This window comes from Octodon degus, unplaced genomic scaffold (assembly GCF_000260255.1).
Source record: "Octodon degus isolate 3935 unplaced genomic scaffold, OctDeg1.0 scaffold00061, whole genome shotgun sequence".
Classification (NCBI taxonomy): domain Eukaryota; kingdom Metazoa; phylum Chordata; class Mammalia; order Rodentia; family Octodontidae; genus Octodon; species Octodon degus.
In genome coordinates this window covers 11,653,819-11,667,825 of record NW_004524637.1, presented here as the reverse complement: position 1 = coordinate 11,667,825, position 14,007 = coordinate 11,653,819, and positions in this window count along the sequence as shown.

The window sequence follows — 14,007 nt, the reverse complement described above, 5'->3', positions numbered from 1 at the left end:
ACTCAGGACCTTGCGTTTGCCAGGCAAGCAATTATTCCACTGAGCTATCTCCCTGGTCCATGAAAATTTGAAACTATTTGCTCTAGTAGTTATGTTTATGACCAGAACTATGTATAATTTACAGAGTTCTCTATTTCTCCAAAATGTAATGACTTCTTTCTCATCAACAGCAGATTTAATATTTTCCCACCACTTCCATCTTTCCTATTGCCAGACTTCAATAATTATTATTCTGAATTTTACCTTCACATTGAAAGCATACTTATCTCTGTTACATAAAAGTCGTTTTCAAGGCAACTTAGACTATTTTAAAAACTAATCTTCTAACACATGATTACAAAAGACAAAGACCCATATTGCCAATATCTTTTCTCCCTTCTCCTCTTCTCCTTATTTTTGTTAGATGTGTAATTTCAAAATTTCTGAACATTTATAGTATTTAATTGTGTTCTTTAATACAACTACCAATTTTACTTTTTACTTTTGTCTTATGGTTAAACAGAGTCTGTATTCCTTTTAAAAAAATTTGCCTACAGTTCTTGTATTATTCTATTAGGAGGATTGTGTTTGTCTCGTAGTAATGTTTTCACAAAAAAAAAAATCATGAAAATGTGCATGCAGAGTATGTGGAGGTTCCTCAAATCTTGCTTTTGCTCTACACTTGAAAGACAGTTTAGATGAATTTCTGGGGACATTTTCTGATTCCTTGAGGTGCTATACCAGTGAGTGTCACTGTGAGAAGATCCAGCCTAGAATTATAGGAGAATAATAGCTTTCCTTTATTTAAAGAGTGAACTAAGGCAAATATAATCAAATGTATGGTTTCAAGGCTATGGTCAAGAACTGCCAGAATTTGAGAGAAAAACTCTTTATTTTAATTTGGATGAAAAAGGTCTCCCTACTGCTTTATAGTTGGGATCAGAACATTAAGTGTACCTCAATATATGTTTTGGGGGAACAATAATTATTTCCATGGGCATTATAAGGCCTGAAATGGTAGTACTTCAAGGTTAAAAGTGATATTCAAGCCAAGTTTTTGTAGTATGGCATTGTTTTGAAATCTTTAACTGCGTGATTCCACTTATTTATGGAGCCAGAGATAGAGAACCCCAATGAGTGGAAAATGCTTACTACCAGACAGGGAGGGGACACCATTATTATTATTTTTTAAACTTATTTATGCTACTCAAAGGATCATGATTTGCTGGTGAATTAAGCCCTATTGGAAAAAGGATGACTTTGAAACTTTTCATTTAGGTCTAGCAGAAAGTAGTTTAATCAGAAAAATTAAAACCACTGGAAAATAAATATTGAGAGCAGAAACTAGAGACAGTGGTAGAAATAAATGATGAATAGCTGAGCGTCAGCACAGGTAGCCGGGTCCCTGGAGCCTAAATCCCCTTCACCCATTCCTGAACACGTTCAAATATTCTTCCCATTTTTATTTCTTTGCCCATAAAATCGTGGAACTTTTCCTTATTTTGAAAAGCCCCTCTGAAAGTCTCTCCTGAGAGTCTCTGAAATGTTTAGATCACTTAAAAATGCATGTTATTAATTTTACTGAGTTAATAGCCATTACAGTCTAGCAGTGTGTGTAATATTGATCAAGGGACATCTTAAAATTCATATTATCATAAAATGCATATTTAAGGACTTTCCACCTACATAAATTGAATTTAATAGATTGCAGCAACTCCAGTGGGCCCCTAGGGCTCAGGAAAACACAGCCCAGAGATTTGTAAAAGCTCATTTCCTTCCTGTCTTCTTTTACTGAGGGAGTTTGCTGTAATTACCTGGAGCTTGACTCTGTTTGTATTGCTTAGTTATGAACAATAGAAAAGCTGAATTTTTCCAATAAGATACTCTACTAAGTTAAAAAGAAAGTAAAATATACAGTTAATTCAATCATTTTTAAGCTTTAAATAACCCACATAGAAGTATCAATAACAAATAGCAGCTGCCAATAAAAGAATATAATGGCTTACACATTACTGTGTATTAAAAAATATTCCTCTCATGTGTCATGCAGCAGTTGAAACTGAGGTTATTGTTAATTATCAATGGATAGATTTTAATGAGAAGCATAAGACATAAATTATATCCAGGGCTTTCCATGGCATAGCCTGCAGACTACCTACAACACAGTCCCTGGGTGTTACAAGTGCCATGTCTGAGCTCCACTCCTCCTGCAGTGGATGGGAGTCTAGGCACATGCCTCCCCACTTGGTGTTAAAATTAAAGCTCTCAGAGATCCTGGAACAATAAGAAAAGCTTGGTAGCACTGGCTATTTGCATCTATAAATGCATGGTGTATACACATAACATAGTGAAGGTCTGCAGTCCTGTCTGGAGGAAATTCAGTTGTACAGGTTGGCACCAAAGCATAGAAGACAACTGCTTAAACAATCTTCCAGGGCCCGGGGAGATAGCTCAGTAGAATAAGCGCTTGCCTGGCAAGCTCAAGGTCCTTAGTTCAATCCCTGGTACAGAAAAAAAAAAAAATCTTCCAAGAATCTTATTTACCTCAAAACTAAGCATGGTCTCCACCATTCAATTTGGACTTAACTGTAAGTGACTGTCACTGAGCTCTGCTGCTGAGTCATGGGGCTCTGACTGCAGAGGATCCACTCTGAGATGCACAAAATATGGAGTTGAAGGCTGCTGTCTGCAAGAGATCCTCTTCTCTTGGAAGACATTGGAATTTTTTAAAAGCCATTTTGATGGCTCAAAATCAGAAAGCATAACCCCACAGCTGTCCCGCTGTATGCTCAGTATCAATAACTGACTCCTCCAGAGCACACCACCAGCTCCACCAACAAAAAACATCAGAGGACAAAACTTCTGTCGTGTCCTTTTATTCTGTAGCCTTCCTCAAAAATGGAATGATATTAACCAATAACGCAATCTCTAATTTTGTTTTTTCCATGTTCGCTCATTGTAGAAATGCAAACAATAACCATTTGCTTCAATGAAAATTGCCTTTGTCTGTGGCCCGGACACAAGTCTTCATAGGAAGAAAACCCTTCTGTTGCCACTGAGAAGCATCAGTTGTAAAGTTTGAAATGAATTTAAGAGGAGTCTCACACTAGGGGCTTCAAGTCCTTAAAAGGATTACCTGATTACTAGTTTCACATACAACTGTGTTTATGGCATATAGACTCACTCGGAGGTCCTTCTGTGCTTGTGACAGTTTCCCGAAAGTTAATGACACAAACATCCCCATTCGCTTTTATTCCTTGGCTTCTAAGGCTGGAATCAGACAATGCTTCCCAGCTGTGCTTGACTGCCTTGTGGTTTGGTTCTTGATTGTGGGTAAAGATTCCCAGCTGTGCCTGCTCAGGAATCCTCTACCACTCTCCTCCCCTCTAGAGAACTCCTACTGGAATGGAGTTGTTGATACCAGAAAAGGGCCCTATAAAATGTACTCGAGTTGGGAAATTTCACAACCCAAGGTTGCAGCAAATGAGAAATGGGATAAGTTTGAAATTAAGTATGGACATCTAGTTCTGACACAGGAGGGATAAACTCAGTGTGTGAAAAAGATAATTATTGAGCCGGCGAGATAGCTCAGCAGACTAAGCCCCTGCATAGGCAAGTGCAGGGACCAGAGTTCGATCCCTGGCACCACATGACACACTAGCCTTGCCCTTGGGCATGCCGAGCTGCTGACTGACAGCAGGCGTGGTGGTGTGCCTATAATCCAGTGCTGGGGAGGCTGAGACAGGAGGATCACTATGGGTCCGAGCTGCATAGTGAGACCAAATACACACACACACACACACACACACACACACACACACAATTATTGGGATCCTAAAAGCTTTAAATTAAATAATCTGACTTAAATAGGTTTTGAAAAAGATCCAGAAAAGCATTGTTTTAGGCTCTCATGTGAGAAATACTTTTTAGTCTAGTTTTTAAAATTAAGTTTAAAATTATTTAAACATTCAAATGCTTCATTGTTTCCAAATGCTTTTCCCATTGCTATAGTTGTTTCTCACTTAACTGCACAAAGATCAGTGATTTAATTTGTTGTACTCAAGTGTCATTTCCTTGACTCCTCATATTGGCTAGACTAGAATAAAAACTCAGCAGGATATCATGACGTCGAAGCTATTCAAGTAATACAGGGCAGAAGATGATGATGACCGTCCAAAATATAATTTAGGTGTGAATTTCCTCTAAAGAATCTTCTGATCCTCACTGTAAGATTACATCTTCACTTCCCTTTAATTAACTCCCAGATGAGAAAATAAGAAACAAACCATCCTCACTGTACCAATAAATAAATGCTAACATGAGGTTGTTTGGGAGGTCTCCACATTGTTTATGCACAAACGCCTAGATATCGTACACTTCTTCAGGAAGCTGCCAGGAAAGCTTACTGAGTTCTGTGCTAGGTGCTTAGGGAAGGAAAAAGAAGCAGAAACAACTTGTGTGGATGAAGAGACTCACAATACTATTGGAGACTCAAAGCAAGCTGCCTGCCTGTCCTCCGTGGGCAGTCTCAGCTTGACCTCCCGCTCCCCATCTCCTCTCAGGAGAAAGCTTGCTGACTCTGTATCCTCAACCCAGGCTCATTCCACCATGCTTCTCCGATCACCCAACCCCTTGGGAGACAGGCCCTCCTGCGTGTCCTGTTTGTTCCTGTCTATCACTGCTCTGTGTCCATAACAGGACCCTCCCACATCTGCCTCTCCTCTTGCCTTTGCCTGCTTCTCCATGTGCTGACAATCTCCCCATCCTCCCAGGTTTGAGCCAGTCCTGAAACTGTAATTTCTGCTAACTCTCATTTCTCTCAGCTCTTTCAGTAACATCTAATTTTCATCACTGCCTTCATTTCTGTTCGCATATATCTCCGCCTTTGTCTTCAGTGAGAGTCACCTCCTTACCACTTCTCTAATTTTCTCCAGTAGTTTCTTCTACAAGCTTAGCTCTGCTAGTTTCCAAAGAGCTCAGTGCCAGGAATTTGCTCCCAAAGAGCCCGTGCTCCCCAGTGACTACAGAAAGGTGGTCAGGTGCCCTGACCTGCTCTTCATCGTCTTGCACAATGAACCAGGCCTGCCCTTCCAACTTTTTTCCCCCAGCTCTTCTCTTGCTCAGAACACTATATTTTACCCAAACCCAGTAATGTACTGTCCCTTATATATGTCCTTACTTTTAGCTTTCATTTAATCATGAATAGCCTACTCCATTTCTTTTTATCTAGATCTTACATAGAACATGGGAATTCAGTCAATAATTATCTACAAGATTCGACATAAAGTTTAGAGTTAATGGCTAGAATGGTGCTATCTATGTTCACACCCTGGCTCTGCTTTTCACTATGTTCAAACTCTTGACTTCTATTTTAATTTCCTAACCTTTGAAGTGGGTAAATCTCAGAGTGAACTGATGTGGTGAGTGAGCTAGAACTCATAGAATAGTATCTTATGGCCATAAAATAGAAGTGCTGGACCCCAATTATTCATTGCTAATTTTTGCCTTCATTTCTAGGTCTTTAAACCAGTAATCACCACATTACATAGATGTCAAAAAGTTTAACAATGGATATATGTATCTTTATATTTTTGGTAATATAATGCACACTTTTATATATAGAAAATAAAGCCTGTATTAGGAAAAATAAAGAAGTTTGTACAGAAGATTTCTCTTCTTAATGTATTTAGCACAGGGTCTACAGGGTCTCACTATACAGATTGGACTTGTAATGATGCTCCTATTTTCAGCCTCCCAAGTGCTGGGATTGCAGGCATGTGCCACCACACCCAGTCTTGTATGGAATGTCTCAAACAAATATAAAATTATAGACTATGATAGTAAAGCCCTGTACACACAACTACTGCTGCAGTTCACAGCCTATCTCCTTTCAGTCAGTCCTCATTTTGTATTATATTGAACTAATACCAAACAGTATAAACTTCAGTACTTTGGTGTGAATCTGTAGATTATTAGACAGTTTCTCTGTATAACTATTATACTGTTAGCATGCTTAAATTTTTTCAAAACCAATTGCTAATATCAGTCATTTGGTATTCAGATTTCTAATAGCATCATAAAATCATACATAGTTTGAATATTTTGCCTGAGTCAGGATCCAAATAAGGTCCACTCATTTCACTTGGTTGTTGTGCTTCTAAGTGTTTATCAATCTATCATCTCCCCTCTATCTCTTTGTCATTTTGTTGCTTTCTTTCTTTACATTATTTACCAAAGAATCAGGATTATTTGTTCCAAAGAATTTGCCACAGTCTGGATTTACTACTTACATCTCCATGGTGTCGTTTGATATGTTCTTCTCTCCTCTTTTCATTTAATGGATGATTAAATCATTTATATGTGATGTTCTTACAAGGCTGCATCATAAGTTGTATAGTGTTCTCTTGCCAGAATCCACATAATGCCTGTAAACTTTTTTCTTGGGTGATTGTAATAGTCTTTAATCATTAGTATCAAGAACCATTAATTCGCTTAAGATAGCACAATGGTATATTTTATCATTTTCTCCACTTTTAACAGCCCAGTATAATTTTCTAAGGAGAAACTTCTCATTTACTCTCTTGAATACCCGGTGGTATAGATCACAAGGAAGTGCCCTGAAAAATACTCGTCCCTTCCCATTTATATACCATCTTCAACAGCATGAGGTGGTTCTGCGAGAATCATCAAATGGTTACCAACTACATTTTATTTTGTTTGTTGTTTCTTCCTCAATATTATGAAACTGTTTTAATTTTTTGTCACTGACTTTATTGATCCTGAAATATCCTACTTTTGGTCAGTAAGAAAGAACATCTTCCAACCTAAGTCTCTGAGACCCTTCAACATGAACCATACATGAGTGACATTTTCCAGTCTACTTAGATGAGGTGTCATAGCCTCCTACATGTAACCTAAATTGTCACCATACTTCAAGGATTTACTTAGCATTTGCCTGCAATATAAAAGCTCCCTGTCTACAGCCTCTCAAATATTTAACAGAAATAATCTTATTTATCAGTGCTGTGTATCTAGGTAGTTTAAGACATTTTCTGGTCTTGCTTGTATAATTGAATTAGTCTCTTCAGTCAAGGCTCAAGGAATAGAATTAAGTCACAAACTTTATAACAGCAATCATATCAATAAAATATTTTAAAATTACATATATATATATAGCTTTATAAATAGATAAAACTGTATAAGTAACTTAAAATGTAAGTTGTAAAAAACAAATATTAGGACAAAAACAGAAACAAAAGCTTAAAAAAGTAAGTTGTAAAAACCAAAAGTAGCACGGAAATATCATATATAGTACCAAAAAAGTATACATGTTTTTACTAAACTTGAGAATAAATTGTTTCAATAATGATCTCTTACTCCTAAATACTTCACTGTGTAATTTCAAGGATTATGGATATTCTCTTATATAATCCTGGTAAAATTATTAGCTTCATAAATTTACATTAACAGATGTTTTAATTTTGAGAAAAATAAGTCATTTCTGGAAGATCATAGACATCTTTTACATTTGGTGACACAAAGTATGCCAAGAAATAAATGTCAAGTTTGAGAAGATGTGATTTTGCTGATTGAAATTCTTGTTCTTAGCATTTTGTTTACTCCTAATGGAGTGGGCATTCATAGCAAAAGTTTTAGAAGCCTTACTTCTCAAATAGCAAAGTAAAACTCTGCTGCATCTATCCTCATCATACAAACAAGTTAAAGAGCTGGGCAGATAGTTTAGCAGACTAATGCACCTGCTTTGGCTGAGTGCAGTGGCCAGGGTTCAATCCCCAGGCCTGCCAACCTGGCCTTGCCCCTGGGGCATGCTGAGATGGCAATCGAGACTGGGTGTGGTGGCATGCACCTATAATCCCAGTGCTTGGAAGGCTGAAAGCAGGAGAATCACTGAGTCCAATGTATGTAGTAAGAACCTGTACACCCTGTAGACCCTGTCTTAAATTTATTAAAAAAAAAAAAAAAAAACAAGTTAGAAATGGCACCAAGAACACTAGCTCACTGGACTCAAGACTGCTGGTGAGGACTGTGGGGAATTTCCTTCTGGATCTCTGTTTCCCTCTGGATTGCCAGGCAGCAGCTGTGAGAGACTAAATTGTCTCTCCCAGATGAGTATAAAATTTCATCTCCCTTCTTCATCAGCGAAAGAGAATGAAGTGGAGAATTTTGGAAAGGGCCTGAAAAAATCATTGCAGACATTGCTGTAATTTGGAAATTGTCACACCAGTCCTCAGATGCTTTGGCATTTTGGAGACTTCATTCTAGATGTGCCATGGCTTGCGAATCAGCTTGAAAAGTTGTTAGTTAAAGAGACATTATTTTACGTGAAAGTCTTCCTGATGATGTTTTATTCAGGAGACAGCACTCGGAACCTGCTGTGTGCTTTGTCTGTGTGTGTCTGAGAACAGGCAAGGGCTGATAGTTTGGGGAATGAACCTGAAAGCCCGTTACTTATTTCCCTTCCTAGGCATCAGCTGAGCTCTGGTGTCCTCAAAGAGGCAGGAGCTGCCATAGCTAGATCCCATTGCCCTGCCTACGTTCTCTCTCTCCTTCTTAAAACCAAATGTTTCTCCCTCTTCCTCTTCTATGTCTCTGTTTCTCTCCTCAAGTAATTTGAATACTTGCCTCTTATCATTCACCATTCCCAAAATAGAAACCACAGTTATAAATCACACAGGAGGGTAGGCTATAACATATCACCTTGCCAATGTAGAACGTAGGAGGCACTTCTATGAATGCATTAGTTTAGGGCCATCTGTTAGTGCCTGAAGAAGTTAGGGCAGTCCATAGTTCTGCGAATGTGTCTTTTGTTTCTGCTCCACAAAACTCAGGTTCTAAGAAGCCCAGAAATGCTTAGACCACATAGGCAAACGAGAATGACCGCTACCTAGTCCATTTTTCAAAAGCTTTCTAAAAGAGGCTTGTACTACTATTGTTTAGACAAGACATCACGTCTACATCTTGTCCTCTGAATAACTACTAGGAAGACAACAATATGCAATGTGTTAATTATCGTAACTGTCATACTAACCTGTCTTGAAACTATTCCAGTTATTTTATCTTTTTTCTCATTAAAGTGAAAAAAATAAATAGAAATAAATAAATAAATTTTTTAAAAGGGTCTCATATTCCAGACCGTCCATGCAAGTGTCAGGGGGTAACTTTCATACTGCAGAAATTAGCCGAGTTAACTGGCAGTCAGGACTAGGAAAACATGACAAGGGAGGACTTGAGCTTAAGTTGAGCTATGCTTCTGGAACCAGAGCTATACCCTGTGAAAGTTAAAAAGTGAAAGCTAAGGCTGTGTCTTTCTATTTTAAACTCTAAAGACCACATACACATGCCAACCACGTTGGCATTTCTGTATTTAAAATTATCTGAGGTGGTGAATCACAATTATATACTAGAAATATTTCTTGGTACATGGGTAGGTGTATTTCTTGAAGGATCTGATCTTCATGTACAAAATATGAACAAAGTTAAATTTATAGCACCATCCATAATAATAATTATTATTATTGTATTTAGTACAGGGTCTACAAGGTCTCCAGGGTCTCACTATGTAGATCAGACTCGTACTGATCCGCCTGTGTACAGCCTCCCAAGAGCTGAGATTACAGACATGCACCACCGTGCCCAGTCTCAATCACCCTCTCAGCGCGCCCTGAGGCCCGGGCTGGCACTGGAGGCCTGGGGATCGAACCCTGGCCACTGTGTCTGCCTAAGCAGGTGCTTTAATCTGCTGAACTATTTGGCCAGCCCACCATCCATAATTATTAAGATAGCTGTATTCATACTTACTAAAGAAGATTTATAGGAGCAGATTTTATAGTTGTTCTTCTGTTAGATTAAGTTCTTTCCCCTTGGAGGAAAGACTAATTAAGTTTATGTTACAAATGCAATTAGGTGAGGAATCTTGGCTCACAATATTTAGTTAAAAGAATTGCAAACAGATTGTGACGTAACAAGTAAGTTCTTATCAAGACAAAAATCTCTTGAAAAGCAGTTATCCCAAAAGAAGGAGCCTTGATCTTTGAACACAAATTGGTCTCAAACTTCATCTTGGCTCATCCTCATAAGGTCATCTTCTTCAAAGAATCTGTGTGCATTTAATTCACAATATTCCTTACCTATAAATACCTTTTATTTCACCATTGCAACACTACTCCTTAAGAATGCTCAGGAGTTGTTTTTATCCATTAAATATCCCAGGACAATAATGGAAAATATTTGGACAGATTGAGAAGCTCTTGTTTGAAGGCACTGATGCCCAGTTTGCCTGGTAGCCCATGATTTATCTTGGCAGTTTTTGAAATCTTATATTTCTTGGTATCCAAGACATAATCCATCAGTCACATCTTCATCATCAACAACAACAACAATAAAGACTTAATTAGTAACTGCTGTAAGTGAAGGTCAGATAGCAAGCTACAGATAGCCTTATCTAAGAAAAGAACATCGTGTTTAGAAAAGGAAATTCTGTTGTATAACTTACTTTGCTTGACACAGTATATGGAGGTTATTAGTACAATATACATGTGCTATTTTTAATTTTCAAATTTACAATATTTGGAGTTTAGCTTAAAATACTTCTTATTGGTTCTTAATGATGAATGAGAATTAAGCCATTTTCAGAAAAGGTAAAGACTTAAAACTAGTTTGTTTCAAACCTTTCAATCTCAGTAACTCATCAAGGATTTATCTTGACTGCTTCTGATTTCCATTATTGAGTATATTTACTTCCATCTTCCTAGGCTATCTGTAGCTTGCTATCTGACCTTCACTTACAGTAGTGACTAATTAAGTCTTTATTGTTGTTGTTGATGATGAAGATGTGACTGATGGATTATGTCTTGGATATCAGAGAGCACCATAAATAGGCATATCTAATACCAAGTTTATTTTACTTTATTTTATGTATTTAGTACAGAGTTTACAGGGTCTCACTACACAGATGGGACTCATAGTGATCCTCCTGTTCTCAGCCTCCCAAGCGCTGGGATTACAGATGCTTGCCACCCCTCCCAGTCTCAATTGCTATCTCAGTGTGCTCTGGGGGTGGGGTTGGCATGACAGGCCAGGGATGGACCCCTCAGCCCCTGCATCTGTCAAGCAAGTGCTTTAATCACTGAGCTATCTGGCTAGCCCCCAACTTTATTTTATGAAAAATTTACACTGAATTTTAGGTATGTGTATATGTATACATATGTATGAAACAGGTCTAATGAGCTCAAAGAAATAGGAGTGAAACTGGGTTTCATGGGAAATCTCTTTAATATCATGATATATCATAGCATATATTATGATGTATATGCATATGTGGGTGACAGGTGCCAAATAACTGGACAGAAAGAGTGATGTCAGTAACTTCTCATAATGTGCGAGGCAGATTCCACAGGTTAAGTCCAGGAACATGAATTCCAAAGTCAAAAAAACATACAAAAGAAGGGCCAGCCAGATAGCTCAGTGGACTAAGGGCCTGCTTAGACAAGTGCAGGGACCAGGGGTTTGATCCCCACCCTGCTCTCAGCTGAGCTGAGCCAGCCACTGAGTCCAGGCTTGACATTGCACACCTATAATCCAAGTGCTGGGGAGCCTGATAACAGGAGGATCACATAGAAAGCCAAGGTACCAGTGAGACCCTGTATCAAATATGTTTTTAAAAAAAAAAATAATAATAATAATAAAAGGAAGTAAGAAAATGTGCCCCACATTCTGGGGGTAAAATGTAATCACTAAAATTGACTTTGAGGGGCCAGGGTGCCAGATATTGAATTTAGCAAAGACTTCAGAGAAAATACTATCAATATGTTATATGTTAGACAAGAGTCTGTTCAAATAATTAAATGAAAACATCACAATTACTTGACATGTAGACAGTCTCACTAGATACACAGACACTACAAAATGAACTAGAGTAGCTCAAGTGAATAATTTATTAGCTGGTCCCTACAGCAAATGTGTTATGGCCAAAGGAAAAATATCAATGAACTTGAATATAGATTAACTGAGATTCTTCAATCCAGAACGCAGAAAGAAATTGAAAAATTAACAGATCCACAGAGACCTGCACCAGTCAATGGTGTTTATGTAGTGGGAATTCCAAGTGGAAAGAGAAATGGACAAGACAGAGAAAAGATCTAAAACTTGTCAAATTTGATTTAAAATATTGATCTGGAGACTCCAAAAGCCTAAGAAACATCAAGTCAGATAAACAAAAAAATTACTCTAGACACAGTCGAAAAGCAAAACTCTAATGGCAAACTTTAAATATTGAAAGCACCACGGGAGAAATAACGCACCACACACGTAGCACCACAGGAAGAACTGTACAATGTCTCTAGGATAATGGAGACCAAAAGGCAGCAAAATGGCATATTTAAAGAGCAAACATAAAGAGATTGTCAGCTAAGTATCTTATAGTCTATAAAACCAGGAAACATGAAAGGAAAAATAAAGACCTTTCCAAGTAAGAAAAAAAAAGAAAATGGATTCTTGCTTGCACACATAATCCACAGGAATTTCTGAAGGAGTCCCTTAGATTTTATACAAATGATAAGATATTAACATGAATGTATAGAAAGAAATGGAGAGCATTAGAACTCATAAATATATAGATTCATAAAAAGATTTAGCATAGGCAGTCATGTACAAATATATAGATATTTATACATATCTATTCTCATGCTTATTTCATTTAAATATATAATGTATAAAACAATAGCTAACATTTTCGTTACATATATATATATATATATATATATATATATATATCAGTAATAGCATGAAGAATAAAGTAGGAAATTTAGATTAAAATTCACAATACAAAAATTGTTGGGGGCCTGCCCCTTAGCCCAGTTCTTTAAGTGGCTGCTTCAACAAAGCAGTCAGGCTCAGCTTGCTGTGGTTCAATCCCCACAACTCAAACCAGCCAAACCTGCCATGAAGGCATTCAGAGAAAAAAAAAAAAAAAATCTTTTTGCAAAAAAAAAAAAAAAAAAAAAAAAAAATCACCATTGTTTACTGAAATTCAAACAGCATTAACTGATACAGATTTGGATAAGGTAATGGTGCATATTTTAAGTGCTATACCAAAAGCTTTTCAGAATTTCAAATATGCTGAAAGCTAATGAAAAACTGAAATTGTATGCAAAAATATTTGCTTATCAAAAAGTATGGTAGAAGGGACTGGGTTTCGATGCCCAGCGTGCTGTGCTGGCCCTCCTCCAGGGGTGCACGGAGATTACTAATGAGATTGCTAATGGCGCACACCTGTAATCTCAGCGCTTGGGAAGCTGAAAACAGGAGGCTCACTACGAGCCTGATCTGTGTAGTGAGACTCTGTAGATCTTGTACTAAATACATTTTTTAAAATTGTGGTGGAGAAAAACCAGAAAAATAGCAAAGCCTTAGCATGTGACAATCAAATAACAAAATTGAAACTTTGGCTTTATCCAGTGTCACAAAAGGTTTCTTCTGATTTGGTCTAGAAGTGTCATCATAGTTTTGGATTTTACATTTGTATCTGTTTGTTACCTGTTTGAGCACATTTTTTTGTAGGGTGAGATTTATGAATCAAAGCTCAGCCATGCATACCAGTAATTACATTAAGTATGAGCAGGACATATATTCCAGTTAAAAGGCAGAGATTGTCAGACTGAATTTTTCAAAAAGGAGATCTAACTACATGTCATCTCCAAAAGATATAGATTAGACATTTAAGAGAGATATAGATTAAGTCTAAGATACAAGCAGGAGAAATGAGAGGGAGAAGAGAAAGGAAAAATAGAAGGGATCAAGATATAATGTATACATATTTATTCTCCAAGATTATTTTGTTATGTTACATACTAACTAAAAAAAGGAAAACGGTGCAGATAGGCTAAAGCTAAAACAGTATGCTATGGACATGGTAATCTTAAGAAGTATATGATAGATATAATATTAGATAAAATAGACTAACAAGTACGGTTAGACTCATGGTAAGGTATTTCATAATGATAAAAGAGA